Source organism: Planococcus citri, chromosome 2, assembly GCF_950023065.1.
Source record: "Planococcus citri chromosome 2, ihPlaCitr1.1, whole genome shotgun sequence".
NCBI lineage: Eukaryota > Metazoa > Arthropoda > Insecta > Hemiptera > Pseudococcidae > Planococcus > Planococcus citri.
Window position 1 is genome coordinate 80,810,310 of NC_088678.1, and position 20,764 is coordinate 80,831,073.

General features: G+C 35.0%; 1 protein-coding gene and 1 long non-coding RNA gene across 5 annotated transcripts in view; one reads left to right on the forward strand and one right to left on the reverse strand.

Moving 5' to 3' along the window:
* Positions 1–20,764, reverse strand: part of numb (NUMB endocytic adaptor protein) — a 145,890-nt gene that overhangs the window by 92,678 nt on the left and 32,448 nt on the right. The window lies entirely within an intron of this gene.
* LOC135837979 (uncharacterized) lies at positions 334–16,841 on the forward strand. Of its 2 annotated transcripts, XR_010557282.1 has the most exons (7): positions 334–1,057; positions 1,136–1,942; positions 12,539–12,657; positions 12,849–12,898; positions 12,987–13,126; positions 13,293–13,836; positions 16,605–16,841. It is a non-coding gene; the product is annotated as an uncharacterized LOC135837979 (long non-coding RNA). The 2 variants fall into 2 exon arrangements; XR_010557281.1 differs by having other exon boundaries at positions 343–1,942.

The window sequence follows — 20,764 nt, forward strand, 5'->3', positions numbered from 1 at the left end:
TTTGAAAAACCAGTACTGTGGCAGCTTGATAGCGCAAGCGCCAAAAATAAGCGATTATTCTTCGCGACGTTTAAAACGATGGACCATCTACTAATCACTTACCAAGAAATGGTATGTATGAAAAAAGAAAACGAAAGGAAATTAAAAATATATACTCGTAATTATAGGATAGGTATATTTTGTATACGATCATGAAATTAATTGACAATTGACACTATTTCATTGCAGAAAAAGACATTCAAGTCAAAAGAAACAGAGATAAGAATAGTAGCCGAGCATAGGTACCTACTTGATTACTTATTTTACATTTTTTTTTTACATTTTGACCAAAATTTTGGGAATTTGCACAATCCGTTAATTTGTAATAAGGGATTCGATTTCATCACGCTACAAAATAATTAAAAAGCAACGATACCTATTCAAAAAATTCTACATCGTACTTATCTAACTGATTAAAAAATCTGATTCAGCGATCATTCGATCTTCCAATCATCCAATCGTAAGCACAAACTACACGAATATCAACCTAATCACGATTAACTTCAGTCAAAATTAATAATTAATCTCTACCATACCAAAATATTTGATAATTTTTATTAAATTCCAAATTCAAATTAGTTTTGGTTCACATTTTCAATCATTCTCACTCTCAGTAATATTTCAAAGAATCCAGCGAGTGGTTTGATTTTTCTACAGTTGTTTCGTTCAGTAAAAAACATCTAAAGAATTTCCAAGGTTCCAGGAAGAAACATCTAAAGAATTTCCAAAGTTTCCAAGTTACAATAATTTGCAGTGGTGAGTTAAGTACACTACTCTTGCTCTGTATAGCTTTCTTTGATTTCATATACTTTGTAGACTGTGAAAATAGGTTTCAAAATTGAACAAGTTTCTGTTTGGTGCACTGCTCAGTTTCTGTTTGTTTTAATTTTGGGATACTTACGAGTACCTACAAAAATGGTGTCCGGTTAATAATATTGTCATTTGTTTCAGTTAAGATTGCTATGATGGAAGTAATGAAGTCATTACATACAATACATCATTATCAACTATAAGAATGGTGAGTACCTATTTAAGCCTATCCAGTAGAAAAATTGTCAACCTAACATACACATAACTAATCATATCCTTATTTTAGAATGCGATTATGATATCATTGCTTGATGAAAAAAAAAGCGAAACGAAAGAATCATCGCCATAAAATTCGAAATGAATAAAAACGAGACACAACTACAGAAAAACTTAAACTGGAAACCGATAAGAACGAAAGACAACTATTAAAGAAACATGGCTACAAAATTCGAGAGGATAATCAAGAAGTGAATAATTTTCTAATCTTGCGAAATCGGGATGCCCATCAAGCTCTCAGCTCTGACGAACGGGAAGAAGCGTATCCGAAGAGTTGTTGGAAGCTAGCAGCAATGGAGGACAAAAAGGCTGTGGTACCACTTTTATACTCAAATTTTCCAATGTACCTTATGAAAACAATAAGACTGGAATCAAAAAAGAGGAAACACTCTCTGGTGCTAAATGAACAGCATTCCCCAAGTTGCCTATAGTTCCCAACTAAAGTACGAGCAGATTAGAAGAACAAGAAAGTTCTTTCTATTTGAAAATTCGAAAAGGCTTATGCTGCTTCATCAACATTTTGTGAAGATTAGGAGGACCACAGGATGACCAACGTGAAGAAGCGTATCCCAAGTTGTTGGAAGCTAGCAGCAATAATGAGAGACAAAAAGTTGTTTTATAGCTTCTACACTCAAGTTTTCCTATCTCGTGAAAAGCGACAATACCGTGATCACAAGGGAGGAAACACGGCTAAATGAACAACATTCGCCTAGTTGCCTATAGTTCCCAACTAAAGTACGAGCACCTTAGGAAAAGAACAAACGTATTCTTTCTGTTTGAAGATTTCGAAAAGGCATACGCTGCTTCTCAACATTTTGTAAGTATCTGAACAGTTACTATATAAAATAATAACAAAAAACAACGCTTTTGACTGGGCAGCTTCCAAGTAATACTTATAGAAGGATTGATAATCTGAGATCTGTAGAAATGAATGCTGCCACAATGAACATATGCAAATATTTCTTAAGTGAATTTTTAATACATTTACAAAAAGGAAAAAAATAATGAAGAAACTTTTGATTACACATTCTCCGATTAAAAACGAAACCAAGCTATATATCGGAAGAACATCGTCTTAAAACCCACGTAACCAAAATTACAGGTTCTAAAAAAGTTCATTTTTGGATTTTTGGCGAATTTTCGAAATTTTTTGAAGAAATGAACCAATGTGAATAATTGTTTCAATTCAACTCTCGTGCATCACTAACTACCAGCACCTACAGCGATTCCTCTAGAAAAATCATGAAGATTAGGAGGACACCAGACTTCAAATTTTGTAATGGATTAATAATATATGGTCCATCAATAATGTAAACAGCTTCTTCAATAAACCCTTCGCAGTATTTTGTTTTCCTGAACGGATTAAGATGGCGAAATTGCTTTAATTTTTCGACGGTCTTGATTTATTAACGAGAGGAAATCATAGGGGCGCCGCTGAGGTCAAATTTCTGGGGGGGGGGGCAAAGCTATGAGGGCAAATTACCAGCAGCATATACCTACATATATTTTTTTTACGTAACATATGATTTTAGTAGGGTACCCGAGTGCCTACATTCGTTCGTTTGCATTAAAAACAGTGTTTCAAAATACATATTCATTTTTGGTGCTAATAAAAACTTGAAAAAAGGAAAAAAAATGAAAATTTTAGAAACCAGAGCTCATCCAAAGGAAATTTTGGAGCTGCACAATGATGAGTTACTTCTAAAAAGTTTATCATTTACATTTTGTTTCAAAATTTTGAAATTCAAATGATGTTTTTTTTTTGAAAAATTCAAAAGCGAAAAAAATGAGCCCAAACGTTCTTGAAAATTAGTATTTTGAGAAGCAAGAAGCATGAAGCAATGGAATTTGAATGATGATTTTTTTTATAAATCTAAGAAGGAAAACAGAAAAGCAAACGGCCCGAGCGAAGCGAGGGCAAAATTTTCAAAAATCAGTCCTTCTTTCAAGAGGTACACGATGGTTTTATCACAGTGGGCCACAGACCCCCCCAAAAACGGCGATAATTCGGATTCAACCTTGATTAATGTGCAATACGTCGAATAATACGTTTTCGAGGTCGTAGAATTCGAATCTGCACTTATTTTTCTGGTAGGGGTTGGGGGGGGGGGTAAGGCGCGGGGAGGGGATAATTTCAAATTTTGCTTATATTATTGTGTAATATATCGATTGATATGTTTTCGAGGTCGTAGAGTTCGAATCTGCACTTATTTTTTTTGTAGGGGTGGGTGTGAGGCGTGGGGAAGTGAAAAATTCCAAATTTACCATTTGATGTTTTCTTATGTACCACATGATTTTGAAAGTTTACAGTTTTTTACACAAAATCAGAACACATTTTGGAACAAAACTCATATAACTGCGCAATCTTGCGTGTTCTCTTGTGCATAGTGATGTGTATTTGGGAGTAGTGTAAGTATACTATGTTTTAGCGATTTTTTGCCCGAAATTGCCCCATTGCTTTAGGTTCATTTTTCTATTAAAAATACATCAATTTTCTTCACAATTGCGGATATATCGCAATTTTAAGATCGAAACATGATATACTCGATTCAATTTTGATTGAAATACATTATTTGAGATATAAAATGATTTTTTCAAATCAACGATATAAACAACCTCAAAAACATAACAAACGGAATATTAAACGATAACATGAGCAAAATTTGGAATTTTTCACCTCTCCACGCCTCACTTTTAATCCCTACCAAAAAAATAACTCCATATTCGAACTCTACGACCTCGAAAACATATTAATTGATATATTACACAATAATATAAGCAAAATTTGAAAATTTTCCGCTTTCCACGCCTCACCCCCCCCCCCCCCACCCCTACAAAAAAAATAAGTGCAGATTCGAATTCTACGACCTCGAAAACATATCAATCGACATATTACACAATAATATAAGCAAAATTTGAAATTATCCCCTCCCCGCGCCTCACCCCCACCCCTACCAAAAAATAACTCCAGATTCGAACTCTACGACCTCGAAAACATATCAATCGATATATTACACGATTATATAAGCAACATTTCAAATTTTCCCGCTCCCAAGGCCTCACCCCCCACCCCTACAAAAAAAATAAGTGCAGATTCGAATTCTACGACCTCGAAAACGTATTATTCGACGTATTGCACATCGATGAAGGTCGAATCCGAATTATCGCCGTTTTTGGGGGGTCTGTGGCCCACTGTGGCTCACTGTGGCGTTAGCTCAAATATATACATACCTACTTTTCCCAAAAAACATCGGTCATAAAAACTTTTTTTTTCGGTTTTTCATTTTTGAAAATTGAATCCAAGGAAGAGAACATCTTTGTTATTCGAACCAAATGAGGGCGAAAGATTTGAAAATCTACGATTTGTGCGAACATGAAATCAGTTTTCTTCAGTTTACCTACTTCAAAAAATGAAAGAATTTTTATTTTTTTGTTGTGAGTGTAATTTTTATCAACTTTTTCATGAAATACGTCACAAAGAGGTCGAAATGAGACAACTGAATAAATTTAAACTTTTTTTGATGTTTGAAATTGGTAATTGAATTTTTTCGAATTTTGATTTTTTGTGACGAGTTCATTTCATCGAGTGAAAGGGGGGTTTTCAACTTTTTCAACAGATACGTAAAAATAGAGGTCAAATGGATCAACTTCACCTATCAAAACTTTTTTTCATGTTTTAAATCGAAAAATCGCATTTTTCGCAAACTTTAAATTTTTTTAAATCAACTTTGCAACATGTCAGCATACCAATTTTTTAATATGTTGTTCAGCATGAAAAGTTGTCCATAACATATTTTTTTCAGAATTTTTGAGAGTCGCAACGATATGAAATCTACGTTTCAAAACTTTTTAAGCTAATTTTTTGTACGAAAAAAAGTGGTAACAGTGATTTTTATGATATCACCAAAAAGCCTTTCAAACCCCCTAACTATGGGAAAATGTTCCATTTTGGTAGGTATCGCGGTTATCGAGTAATCTACTGCTGAAATTAATGATATTTTAGGTTCACTGAAAACTTTTGACACCCCCTGGCTGCCTCCAAAAATGGGCTAGAGGGCTGCGATTTGCGCTATTGGTCATACCTTTGAAAGGTCTTTGCACAGGAAAAATTTCAAAAAAATCGCCGAACCCCCCCCCCACCACATCTTGGTTCAATTGACGTGGAATGACCCCCCCCCCTCCTGGGATTTCCAAAATAATACTGAAGACTCCAGAATGGCTTGAAATCATATCCACTCGACTCAGCACGGTTGAAATTATAGAGTACAGGATGAATTTCAATTTTTCAAGTTCATTTGGTAAAATGTTGTGGAAATTTCAACTTTCGAAAATCTTCAGGAGGCTACAAAGATTACTCAAAACTTTCTGAAACAGTTCCCAATCGATTTGGCCTATGGAAAACAGAGTATGTACCTATATACCAAATTTCAGCTTTCTAGGTCAATTTGGTAAAATTGTAATTTTTTACATTTTTGGACCAGAGTTTTAAAAAAAAATCACCAAAAATCGAAAACCGCGCTTCAACACCTAAAATTTTGGTATGGTATTCTGTGCTGCTAAAACAGCCGAAAAATCACAATGCCACACGATTTTTTCCAATTTCCAGGAAATTTAGTGCACCAATGGGGGTGAGAGTTGGACGGATTGAATCAAAAATACAAACATATACCTACGTTGATATCCGTATTCAGCACTTACGAGAAAGTAACTATTAACCCGCCGACACCATCCATAGTTTTTAGGCGATGCCACCACCGTTCGTGACAAATGTCACACATTGTTTTTTATTAGGAAAATCCTCGCTTGAGCCTGCCAAACGCCATATATGTGAAGCGTCATCTCTCACCTCATCAAAATACCCCTCCCCCTCACCCCCTCCTCAATCCACCACTTGTATTGCATACCCTGCCCCTTCAAAGAATTATCATTTTTTAAAAACAATTTACTCATTCAAATACCCTCATAAGCACTTGATTTGTAAGATTTTTTATTGAGAGACAAATAAAAACTGAAAAATAAACACGAATGTCTTTCGCTTCAATAATTTTTTTCCAAGGAAATTATTAAATTAATCATTTCCTTGGGAAAAAAATAATTATTGTGCAAAAATCCATCAAAAGCAAGTAAAAAAAATTTTTTGCCCCTTCAAATAATTAAGTAGGCAACTTGCTCAGCACGCGACATAGACCAGCAGATATACACGCCCAGGTACCCGGGTGCCTACCAACGAATCACCCTTCCGTCAGTTGAAGCGCTCTTGCAAAAACTGGTTTGTGACAATTGTCACGAACGGTGGTGTTGGCGGGTTAAAACAAAATGTTACATAGGTACTTATTTTACATTATTTTTTTCAACATTTTGACCAAAATTTTAGGGCTTTGCACAATCAGTTAATTTGTAATAAGTGATTTGATTTCATCATACTACAAAATAATTAAAAAGTAACGATATTCAGAAAATTCCACGTCATCCATACTTATCTAACTGATTAAAAAATTCTGATTCAGCGATCATCCGATCTTCCAATCATCCAATCGTAAGCACAAACTACACGAATATCAACCTAATCACGATTAATTTCAGTCAAAATTAATAATTAATCTCTACCATACCAAAACATTTGATAATTTTTATTAAATTCCAAATTCAAATTAATTTTGGTCAACATTTTCAATCATTTTCACTCTCATTAATACCGCAAGAAGTCTACGTGAAAGGTTTCAAATCAAATCAAATCAACTTTATTTTTTGCAATAGACAGCGTTGCTGCATTTACAAAGTCGACTTATGTACTAACATAGGAAATAATCAATACATAAAAGAATGAATAATGAAATTAAATAACATGAAATAAAATGAAATAAATGCGCCATGTATAGCACCATACAGGCATAGGATCAGCACAGATATCCAAATAGACGCATTCAATGAAAATAATAGAAACCAAATAAGAAATAAAGAAAAAAGAAAAAAAAAACAACATAATTACATGAATCAGAAAACAATACATTATAAAAAAAGTGAGATTTCATGTACATTTATAAAAATTCTTAGAATTATTTACCACATAACATCCAAAAATTATCGGTTATACATAAAAATAAAAAAAGAAACAATGACGCTAGATGATAAATCAAAATTACAAGTAGTTGCTGAAAGTTCAGTTGCTAATGTACTCAGTTATGTAACAGTGTCCATATACTCATCTATTGAATAAAATGCTTTTTTTAGTAGCCATTTTTTCAGAGTTTTAGAAAATAATTTTGTGCAATTGATAATTTTAATTTCAGTTGGGATTTTGTTATAAATTTTTGCAGCCATGAAGTCTATACTAACTTGGTGAAATTTAGTCCTGAATTGTGTGCTATGTAGTTGTTGGCTATTTCTAGTATAATGACTGTGTTGAGGGGTATGTAATTTCACTATGCCTTTCTTCACAATTTGGGATATCAGATATATGTATAAGCAGGGTAGGGTTAAAATTTCATTTGAAAGAAAGATAGTCTTGCATGATTCTGTGACTTGCATTCGATAGATGATTCTTATTGCTCGTTTTTGTATTACAAAAATTCTCTGCATAAGACTGACATTACCGCCCCAAAACACTAAGCCATATGACATATTAGACTGGAACATTCCATAATATGCCATTTTTAATGTTTGCACATTGGTGACACCTTTTAATTGCCAAAGGAGATAATTTATTGATGATAGCTTCCCAGCTAAATAGTCTATGTGATCAGTCCAAGTAAGAGTGGAGTTGATGTATACTCCTAAAAATTTTAGACTTTCAACTTTAGTAATTGGCAGTGCCAAATTTAAATTTTGTGAGCTGTGACCAAAATATATCAGGTTTGTTTTCTCAACATTTAATTTCATTTTATTTATTCTGAACCACTCTACCAAATCATCCACTACCTGCTGTACTGAGATACCCATATTCATAGGAATCAGTGCTGTAGTGTCATCTGCGAATAGGATCAGATTACTCCTTACATTTTTTGGAAGGTCATTAACATAATAGATAAAGAACAAAGGTCCTAATATTGACCCCTGTGGAACTCCTTGCTCAACTGGATATTGATCAGAGAAATGGTATTCTCCATTTATATCTTCTATCTTAACAATTTGAGTTCTATTTTTGAGAAAGGATGTGGTCCAGTCCAAAGCCACCCCTCTAATGCCATACTTTTCTAGTTTACCTAGCAATATTTCATGATTAATCATATCAAATGCTTTTGAAAGATCACAAAAAATCCCTATAATGTCATTTTTGCTGTGGAGATTTTCCAAGATATTGTGAATAAGTTGGTAAATGGCACCTGTTGTATTTTTATTTTTGCAAAATCCAAATTGAGAGCTGTGTAACAGATTATTATCGCTGAAAAATTTAGATATACGTTTATAAAATAAGCTTTCTAGAACTTTGGAAAACACTGATGTTATAGATATGGGTCTGTAATTATTCATGGCACTTCTTTCCCCCTTTTTGAACACAGGTGTCACAATATTGACCTTAAGGATATCAGGGAAGGCTCCTTCCTGAACAGACATGTTGAAGAGGCTGGCTAATGGTTCAGCAATGTATGGCGCTGCTATTTTCAGTATATAGGTATCAAGCCCATGGTAGTCTTTTGAATAGGAATTTTTGAGTGAGTGAATTACATTCACAACCTCAACTGAATTTGTTGGTGCAATGAAGAATGTGGAATTATTGGATGGGTTTAAATTATTCAAGGGATTTTCATCATCTTTCAAGTTTTCAACCTTTGGTAAATTACAAAAGAATTTATTTAAGGTAGAGGCAATTTCCAGTGGATTGGTTACCATACGGTTTTGGTCCATTATATAATCTATACAGTTATGTTTTGTTTTTGTTTTGATAAGTTCCCAGGATGTTTTGTTCAAGTTTTTGGCATTTTGGAGTTTTCTATCATTTGCAGATTTTTTTGCATTTTCAATCAAAGTTTTATATTTTTGTTTAGTTATTTTATATTTTTCTTTCAGGTATGGAGAGTCAAAAGTCTTCTTCATGCTATGTAGGTCCATTAAATTTTGCTTAACAGTTTTTATTTCAATTTTGGTTGGTAGGGGGAATTTTATAAAATTTTTTTGTTTCCTTTTCACTATACCAAATGGGAATGACAAATTATAGTGTGATAAGAACACATTTAGGAAACTCTGAAAAGCTGAATTAATGGTATCTGTTTCACTCCAGCAGTTACTCCAGTTTTCTCCCTCAAGTAACCTGAGAAAAGTTCCCCTAGTGGTATCATTTATTAATCTTTGTTGAGGTTTTAAATAATTTACTTCTTGTACCTGTTCAGAGATATTGAGCATGAACATTACTCCCTCATGATCTGAGATATGTGTTTTACATACTTCAATTCCAAAAGGGGCATCTATATTACTCAGAAAATTGTCCAAACAAGTTTTAGATCTTGTAGGTTTGTTGCATAGTAAGTTCATTTTATAACAAGAGCATAAATCCCGAAATGTTGTTGCAGCTTGGCTATTTGATAGTGTGTTTATGTTGAAATCACCACCTATAATGTTGAGAAAACCATTTTTGGATACAATTTTCATCACAGTTTCTAGCTTTTTGAAAAATACATCTATGTTACCTTGTGGTGGCCTATATAGAGAGATAACATTCAATTTTCCCATGATGGATGTCATAGCTGCAACCTCAAAGTCCCCCTCCTGTGATATACAAGTGATATCCCCTCTGTTTTTAAATACAAGTTTCAAGTGATTTGATATTAGGATACATGTACCACCACCCCTCTTTATTTTCCTACAGAAATATGATACAACCTGGTAATCACCAATGTGCACAAATGGGATGTTCTCAGCAGATATCCAGTGTTCTGTAATGCATGCTATATGGACACTGTTACATTTCAGAGTATGGCTGAGTAGATGCACCTTGCCAGACATTGACTGCACATTCTGCGTAATTACATTCAGATTAAACTTTGGTGTGTGGGGGGGATTGGATTTCAGGGTAGAAAGGGATGACTTTGTGATGGTATGATATGATTTAGTATTAGCTAAAGGAGGGTGCCGTTCAGCCTCAGAAAGAGGGTTTTCGTGGCTTAGTAATGAAAAGGATAGGTATTCTGGGGATGTGGGATGGAATTGGCTGGCAAAACTGGGATATTAGGATGAGATTGGGTATATGGAAAAGAAAGCTGGTGAATCGTAGGTGGAGGTTGGCTTAGATAAGTTTGGAGGTCTGATAATACAGGATGCATAGGTAGGTGTGCTGGTGTGACAGGATATGTAGGCTGTGCAGAGACTGTATTTTGCACATTCTGGTTTAGGCGCTGTGGGTGAAACTGGCCTGTTCCAGTTAGTGCAGGAGCTGAAGGAACCACAGACATTTTGACAGTAGTGATGCCATTTTGGATACTAGGAGTATGAGGGAAAACGTTCCTGTAATTGGATGGATGAGGTTTATAAGAGGTATCCCCACACAGAGCAGAATTCCTATTAACATGAACATTTTTAGTATTATTCAGGTTACTACTTCGATTTCTAGAATTATTATAGTTACCATTATGATTAGTAATTTTAGAGCTACTAACACCAAGATTAGTTCCATTATGACTACGTTTATAATTAACATTAGATCGGATGTAGGATTTATTATATTTAACACGACGAGGTGCTACACATTCACCTACTCCGGAAAGTTTCATCAACATGATATGCATATTTTTACAAAGTTGAAATTTACCTTCATAATTCAAGTGTCGTCCATGTCTCACATAATGGTAGGTTGGAGGTTTGTAGCAACGGTAGTGTACTCTAGCATGATTCATTACCTGAATGAGGGAGCGCATGTGCAAGTTGACTTTACTAATTTTATCATCAAGGGAGCGTTCCTGGTAGGTGAATGGTATTTCGTATTGTATGATATTTGTCCTTTCAGCCACATTTCTAACTATCTGGATATGCCTATTAATTTCATCAGTTGTTGGAGAGTTAGAACCACCGTATATTATTACAGCATCATTTTTGGTGTAATCTTGAGTGAGAGTGTCTAGGTCACTTGTGCAATCCACAAGTGAATAACCTGGCTTGAAAAGCGCCTCCACATGAATAGACGGATCTACGCGCTGGAGAATCCCTTTCAGTCTTCGTACATGACTGTCTCCGACCAAGAGTACATTTATTTTGCCATTCGACCTGCGCAGCTTTGCTCGGGGTGGTGTAATTACATCATTATCGTCATTTTTAGTAGAGATGTCACCTTGATTTGGATTACGTATGATCACATTTGGGAAAATATGCTCAGGTGTAGGATCTATTTTTTTCTCCAGGTCACTGAGTTGTTTTAGCGCTAATTTTAATGCAGCCTCTAGGTCAGCCACTCTTTTCAGCAGATTAGGCAATTCCTTGACGTGTTGATAGTCATTGAACTCTTCAATCTGAGACAGATTTGAGTATTCTGCATCAGAGTCAGTACTAATATCGTCAGCAACGTTGATATCATCAACCAACTTGTAGTTTTCTATGGGGGGAATCGGAGTTGACGTAGCTGCACCAGCGTTGGGAAACCCATCAGTAGTATCAACAGTGATAAGATTATTATCCAAAGCACATTTTGGCTGCAATGAGATATTCACATTCGTCGCAGCAGTTTCCTTTTCAGGTTTCAGTTTGGATGGTAAGGAGATGTTCTTTTTAGTATTAACTGAAACAGAGACATTATGATCATGTTCTTTTCCATTTGAACCAACTAGTCGCGATTTTCCAGGAGAGATCTGGATTGAAGCTGGGCATTTTGAGACTGTGCACTTATAGGTGAAATTTCCATTGACACATTGACGAACTTCTCTATATTTATTTCCACTGTGGTGGAAGTAAGTTACCATTTTTGCCTTTATTTGCGTAGCTGCAACCCAAACAACACATGTATTCTGCTATCCCAGTCTGCACTCTATTGGTCATAAGAGTAACTAATCAACCACAGGACCAGTTCTGTTTAGTACGCCATAAAATGGTCGCGGAGCTTTCTGGTACTAGTATTGAACTTGCAATCAATAACAACACGGCCTTTTGTGGGAAACGAGTGTGGTACAATGACTCAACCAATTTTGAGAAAATAGCTCAAATTACGATCCACTTAAGTTAAAACACCCGAATTTCTGCTCACCGTACACACCAGGAAGAGTGGGAACGTCGAAACGATATAAATATTCAGGATCACCAGAAAAATTAGCCATTTAAGTCACTTTTCACGACACACTCGTTATCAGTAAACTATCTGCCCGAGTTCACGAAATAATCGAATTATTTATTGTTTATGCATTAAGAAACCGCCGAATAAGCTACTGAGTAATACACGGACACTTCATGCATCTATATAAACCAATTTGAGTTTAAAAAAATCACGTTTTTTCAGAAATATACGCAAATTAAAGGAACTAACATTGTTTGGGGGACCAAGGGAGTTTTCTATATATAGTCTCGCCCAGTAGACAAGATCTAAAGAATGTTCGATAGTTTTCAAATTACAATTGAGTAAGTACCTACACTACTCTTGCTCTATTATAGCTTTCTTTGATTTGATACACTTTGTAGACTGTGAAAATAAATTTCAAAATTGGACACGTTTCTGTTATTCGATGCACTGCTCAGTTTCTGTTTGTTTTAATTTTGGGATATACATACAATATGGGTTCGGTTAATAATTATTGTCATTTGTTTCGCAGTTTAGATTGTCATGATGGAAATGATCTTCCTTGCCATCCTTACCAACTATGTGAGTACCTATACATAATCAAGTCTATCCATGTAGAAAAATTGTCAACTTAACACACATAACTAATCATATCCAATTTTACAATAAGATGACGAAACCAATTAAAAATTATGATGATGCGGAAAACGAGAAATAACTAAACCTGGACGATGATACAAACAGAGTATATATCATAGGACCCAACAACAAGAAAACGGAAACGCCTCAATGAACTCATCAAAACACATGGTTTGAATTTTTTTCTGTTCATTTTTCAAAGTAAAATTTACACAATTTTTAGCAAGAAAACATCACTAAATACATAGTTTACAAACTCATATAAAAATTTCAAATTTAGGTTTTGTAATTTTACAAAGCACATAAATTGAAATTATCAAACCTTTTATATTTTCAGATCACAGAGGAAAATTGAAGACTCAAGTTACAGGCGATAGTCGATTTAAATATTTGGTAAAATGTCTTTTTCGAGGACAGCCACCCCGAGTGGATGAACAAAGAAACGAATACTCAGATCGAGCCAAGAACGCAAATGTTTCTCAACATTGAAAACGAAAGAATCATCGCCATAAAAAATTCGAAATGGATAAGAACGAGACCAACAGCTTATCCAGAAAAATGAAAACTAGAGATGGATAAGAACGAAACACAACTAAAGAAAAATGGCTGACGAGAGAGAAGAAGCGTATCCGAAGTTGTTGGAAGCCATAGCAGCAATGAGAGACAAAAAGTTGTTTTATAGCTTATATACTCAAGTTTTCCTATCTCGTGAAAAGCGACAATACCGTGATCACAAAGGAGGAAACACGGCTAAATGAACAACATTCACCTAGTTGCCTATATATAGTTCCCAACTAAAGTACGAGCATGTTAGGAAAAGAAGAAACGTAATCTTTCTGTTTGAAGATTTCGAAAAGGCTTATGCTGCTTCTCAACATTTTGTAAGTATTTGAACAGTTACTATAAAATATAATAAATAACTTAATGAGGACGAAATAACAAAAAACAACGCTTTTGACTGGGCAGCTTCCAAGTAATATACAGTAGAAGGATTGATAATCTGAGATGTGTGGAAATGATGCTGCCACAATGAACATATTATGCAAATATTTCTCAAGACGAATTTAAAACATAGTCGGGGAGCCCACTTACGGATAAATTGCACCCCCTCCGTCGATCCTCCAGGGCAACTTTTTTCTTAAAGGGGGAGTCCTAAGGAACATTTCTAGCCCCTGTACTCAAAAAAAAGTGGCCCTACTTACAAAATGGCGGCCATTTTGATTGACAGGTCAGCCGAAATCGCAGATTTTGCGTTCCAACATAGGACTTGCACAAAATTTTTCAAACTGTACAAAGGTAGATCGAAAGATCAAGCAAAAATTCATCACCTGTCAAAATTTCAAGTGCTGAAGTGCGTTTTTCGATTTTTGGTGAATTTTTGAAAATCAAATTTAGGCCAAAAATGAGGGAAAAAATCAAAATTTTACCAAATTGACCAAGAAAGCTGAAATTTAGGATACACCCTATTTTCGACATGCCAAATCGATTGGAAACTGTTTCAAACCGTTTTGAGCAGTTCTGGAGCCTCCAGCAGATTTTTTAAACTCGAAATTCATACAAAATTTCATCAAAATATGGAGTTGGATAGCCGAAATTTACTCTGCAAACTAATTTCAATACGCTACGAAGCAACTGCAGGGGGATTTCAAGTCGTTTTGGAGCATCCAGCGATTTTTTGAAAATTACTGGAGCCTCCAAGAGATTTTTGAAACTTTAAATTTCCTAAAAATTTCATCAAACGTGGATGGAAAGTCAAAATTCATTCTGCAAACTAATTTCAATACGCTACGAAGTCGTCTGCTGGTGGATTTCAAGTCGTTTTGGAGCCTCCAGTGACTTTTCGAGAGGTCATGTCGCACCTCGGGAGTAATAAGGTCACATCTCAAAAAAAATTGATTTTGATGTTTTTGCATTTTTGGGGTTTGTACGATCCCCCTCAACCAAAAATTACACTTTGAGTTGGGTACATTATCTAGATCTTGTGAAAAACGCAAATGGCCTAACTCAAAATCTCAACAACATTGCAAGTTGTTTGGAGTTATAAGGGTACATCTCAAAAAACTCCACATTTTTTGAGCAAATTTCGTACATACAAAGTGTTAACAAATAGTTTTGATTGTTTTGAATGTTTGTCAGTTAGAAATAGTCACAAAGAGTGCCTTTTTTTATTGGTTTGTACCAAATGGAAAATTTTTTTTAAATTGATCACTTTTCTGAAAAATGAATTTGCACATGTCATGAAATTTTAGTTTTTTGAGAAAAACTCAAAAACTAAGCACTCTAGAAAAAAACTAACGACATAAAGTCGATTGGAAATTTAATTCTCTACAACTTTGTTGTGATGAAATTTTTTTGGACGCTTCCTTTCGCCTCCACATCAACTTTAATGAAAGGTTATAACTCAAAATGTTTTCTAAACATTGAAATATTTCCTCTTTAAGATTTTATTTTTCAAAGTGTTCTTATGCTAAACGAAGGTAGGATACCAGATTTTTAAAATGAGGTGCTATTCATTCCTCACAATTAATTATAAGTCGATAAAAATAATGAATTGTGTTTTTAAAAAAAAGAAAATCACTCTCCTGTAAAATTTCACTTTTTTGAGATGTGACCTTATTACTCCCGAGGTGCGATGTGGTGTTTTTTGGAAAATTTAAATTTCCAAAAAGTAGTTGGAAGCTTCAAAATCATTTAAAACCATTTGGAACCACCATGTAGTCGACTTCATATCGTATTGAAATTAGTTTGCGAAGTAAATTTCAGCTTTCCAACTCCATTTGGTAAAATGTTGCGGGAATTTAGGTTTCAAGGCGGCTCCAGTAATTTTCAAAAAACTCGTGGGATGCTCTAAAATGACTTGAAATCCACCAGAAGTCGTCTTCAGAGGGTATTAAAATTGGAGTGTAGAGTAAATTTCAGCTTTCCATCACCCTTTGATGAAATTTTGTGAAAATTTAAAGTTTCAAAAATCTGACGGAGGCTCCAGGAATTATCAAAAAGTCGCCGGAGGCTCCAAAACTACTTGAAATCCCCCTGCAGTACTTCGTAGCGCATTGAAATTAGTTTGCAGAATAAATCTCAGCTTTCCAACTCCATTTTGGTGAAATTTTGTGGGAATTTCGAGTTTCAAAAATCTGCTGGAGGCTCCAGAACTGCTCAAAACGGTTTGAAACAGTTTCCAATCGATTTGGCATGTCGAAAATAAGGTGTATCCCAAATTTCAGCTTTCTTGGTCAATGTGGTAAAATTTCGATTTTTTCCCTCATTTTTGGCCTAAATTTTATTTTCAAAAATTCGTCAAAAATCGAAAAACGCACTTTAGCACTTGAAATGTTGACAGGTGATAAATTGGCGAATTTTCGAAAACTCCAGAAAGACACCTATTTTCAAACTTTATCATAAAATAAAAATTTTTTTTGAAAAAATGAACCAATGTGAATAATTCTTTCAATTCAATTCTCGTGCATCACTAACTACTGGTTTTGCTCCATTCTGAAGACTCCAGCGATTTTTCATTTTTTCCCAAAAATTTCGAATCGCTCTCGAGGGTCCAAAATTGAGCTTTGGAACGGTCAACTTTGGTCGGTGCTTATCAAAGAGGTTCATTTATTATACGACTATGAAATTAACAGACACAATTTCATTTCAGAAAAGTACATCCTACAAGATCAAAAGAATCGTGATGAGCATAGTGCCAGAAGTTACCTCAAATAATACATAGGATAAAATATCGAAGAAAGATGCAGCAATCACCTACAGCGTCTCCTCTAGAAAAAATAAAAATCATGAAGATTAGGAGGACACCAGACTTCAAGCAATGTAATGGATTAATAATATTATGGCCATCAATAATGTAAACAGCTTCTTCAATAAACCCTTCGCAGTATTTTGTTTTCCTGAACGGATTAAGATAGAAAAATTGCTTAAATTTTTCGACGTCATGATCTATTAATGACAGGAAACGCCTTTACAAAAACAAGCAGGCAAATTTTTAATAATTCTAATTAAGCCAATTTTTCATGGGGAAAAAAATATCAAAATTTGATCAAATTGACATAAAAAGCTGAAATTTGGATTGTACTTCATTTCCAACCTCTCGAGTCAAATTGATGATGATTTCGAACCGTTCTGGAGTCTCCAGTAGATTTTCAGATTTTCCAGATTACGAAAAAAAAAAAAACAATATACAAATGCAGGCTTTTCCATCCCATAATAGCTATGGAAAGTCCGCATTGTTTCGTACAAAAAAATCAACCCCTCATATACATACCTCAGCTCAATGTACAAGTACACATGCACGATGTACATTAAAAGGGTTACAGAGCAGAAAAATGGTTAAAATCAAGAAGCGAGAAAAACAACAGCCGCCAGTGTGCAGAAGTAATCTTACCCGTAGTAAAAACCTCAATGAAACCGTATCTCGTAGGCAGAGGAATCGACATCGACATCGTACTCGTATATCGCGAAAAATTCCATCAGAAGGGGGAAATACACCCTATCATTTAAAAACACATCGCATTGTGTAAATTATATGTATACGTACACGTACAAAAGAAAGCCAGGTGGATTACGAATCCTGCGATGCGAGAAATACCTATTACATCCTACGCCGACTCTCGTGCATACTCCAATGAAAAATTCTATCTATCCGGATACAATGTATCTGTTAGGTACCAAGTCCGAAATTGTACAATTCGGGGTTGGTACAGCCAATTTTGTACCATCTCCGAAGTGTCCGGACCAAGCGTGAATATTACTTTTTCATCGGACTTTGTTCGTACCATGCCCGGAGGGTCCGGACAAAGTGTTCGACTTGGTACAATTTGTGTTGTGCAAAGTCCGATTTAAAGTTTTATAATGAAGGAATTTAAATTTTATGCTTTTTCTATACTGTTGTATTGTTATAGTTGAAAAATAATCATCAATACCCCTCCCTCCCTCGCCCTTGAAAAGGACCCCCCACACAAATTTAAAATGCGTTTATTATATTGGTATTAATTTAAAAGATTGAATAGCATCAATAAGAATAAAATAAGTTAATGTTGTGGGCCTTGATCGCCTTGGGAATTTTTCTAATTTCAGCTGATATTTTACCTATAAAAATTTCAATTTTCAAAATGAAAAACAACCAGCCCTAGAGAAGTTCTCAAAAATTGAGAGATGCAAAATTTTGAAACGAAAAACGATTAGCCCAGGTGAAGTGAGGGCAAAACCTATCAAAAATTTATAATTCTAGGATTAAATATCATTTTTCTAGTCTCCCTGAAGAAAAAATGTCAATTTCAGAATAATGAAAAAACTGGCCCTAGAGTGAAATGAGGAACAGAAGCTCTCAAAAATTCATAATTTAAAAACTAAATAATAGGCCTAGGTAAGGCCTAGGTATATTTGTAGACGTAAAAATATAATTTTTCTGGTTTCAAGATTTTAAAATTTGTAATTCTAAGATTAAAAAATCATTTCTTTAGTCTTGTTCTTTGAAGAAAAAATGTAAATGTCAGAATAGTGAAGAAACTTTGGCCTTAGTGCGAAGCGAGGGCAGAAGCTCTCGAAAATTCCTAATTCAAGAACCAAATAATTGGCCTATAGGTACCTATATTTTTAGATGCAAAAAGATAATTTTTCTGGTTTTAAGATTTTAAAAATTTGAAAAATAAATTTCAAAAAATTTCAGTTTTGTAATGAAAAAAGAGGCAAATGCGAGTGCAAAAGCTTTTGAAAATTTATAAATCAAAAAAAAATGCCTTCGTTTTTTGACTTGATTAAAATGTCAAGGTTTGAATTTTTAAATAATGGCATGAAATTCGAATTTCTTCATTATAAAACTTCAAATCGGACTTTGCACAACACAAATTGTACCAAGTCGAACACTTCGTCCGGACCCTCCGGGCATGGTACGAACAAAGTCCGAAGAAAAAGTAATATTCACGCTTGGTCCGGACACTTCGGAGATGGTACAAATTTGGCTGTACCATCCCCGAATTGTACAATTTCGGACTTGGTACCTAACATATCTATAGTATACACTCGTATACCTTTACCTATCTATCTATCTATCACTTCGATGCACATATTCGTCATGATCATTTAAATGAAAAATGGAAAACACGATAACACATTCATCTCGTATTAATATCTGTTTCTGTATACTAAACAAATAACAAATACACATCACGCTGTTCAATTAACCGTTTACACACTACCCTGTGCGATCAAAACAATATAAACTCGTATACTATTTAATTGATTGAAATTGACATGACGTTCGAGTTCCTCGCCGGTTGCTATAAGAGCTTTTTTATCAGACTCGAGCCAACCAAACATTCATTCCGGGTCAAAGCTTGAATTTCTCACACGTTTAAATTATGTACAAGACTCGCCTGCGGGTCTGGTCTATAGTGATAATATGGTCCGCAGTCGAGCGTAAACAATACGTTCGGTTCGCAAAAATAATAACCGTAGTAATGATAGACGGGCCTACTATTTGTACCTTCATCCGACAGAGATCATTAAAAAATAGCTCGATGAAAATAAAAGCCTCAACTTTTCACCCCTTTGCACACTAATTTTGATAACGACCACCGCGATGATGACGCGATCGCACCCTTTTCTCACAATGAAAAGGGTACTCAACAATTCAGGATTATAAGTAGTGAAAACATGGTCGATCTCTGTCATTCAAATAGAGCACAATCACAATTATTTACAAAAAGAATCGTTCGCGAACGACTGATACGATTTCGATTCGTCGTCAACGCCAACAGAATCAGAAAATGGGCAAAAATCCATTTCCTTGTTCCTGAAGAGTGGTGAGGAGGAGGGGGGGGGTTAAAAATTGGAACCTCTTTAGAAACTTCAAATGGGCAAGCGAAATTTCAGCCTTCTGGGTGAATCGCGGGAGGGGGCTTCAGCCATGGCACAAAGCTGAAAAACAGCGAAGAGAGTTTGAAAAGTCAAAACCTTAAAAGACACATGGCACATCCAGGAGACCAAACTGCATAGTTCAATTTTAGGATCATTTAAAGGGGGGGGGGTGACGACTCGACACGAGTTCTTTATCAAGGACACAATACCACGAAAAACCGAATTTCTAGCCATAAAATAACTCTAGGATACCGATTTTAAAATTAAATGCCCAACATTAACTTTTGATTTCCCTTGATTTCCCTTCGATTGATTTTAATGTTGACCTTTTTCACTCCCCTTTAGCCCCACCCAAAAATTTGAACATTCGCAGTTTTTAGTTCAAGATCATCCTCACACAACTTGTAATGTAGTCCAGAAAAATGTAAGTATTCAAAATTTAAAAAATCAATTTTTAAAAACAATCATTTTTAGCTGGGATTTCGCACAAACGGATGCTATTGCACTTTGAATGCAGTTTTTATGCACTTTTGATGGTTACATCGTTCTGTAGTCGTAAGTAAGAGGTAACTGAAAGATTTTCGTGAAATTAGTTTGACAAGATTATTTCCAACCGAACTGAAAAAAAAACCGGCTGAAAAATACCCGCACAATGACGAGTGATGGCGCGGAGTATGATTGGTTACCCCCACTCCAAAATTTAGTTCGACATTTTTTCCCTCAAAGTACCCGTGCGACCTATCAAAATGTATTAAAATTTCGCGTAGAATCCGAATATATCATCAATTTTGAATTTCAATCCTTCTGAGCCCCCTCCCCACCCTTAAGTGTAGTTTGAAAACTTTTTCCTTCAAATTACCCGTGCGACCTATCAAAATGTATTAAAATTTCGCGTAGAATCTGAATATACCATTGATTTTGAATTTCAACCCTTCTGTGACCCCC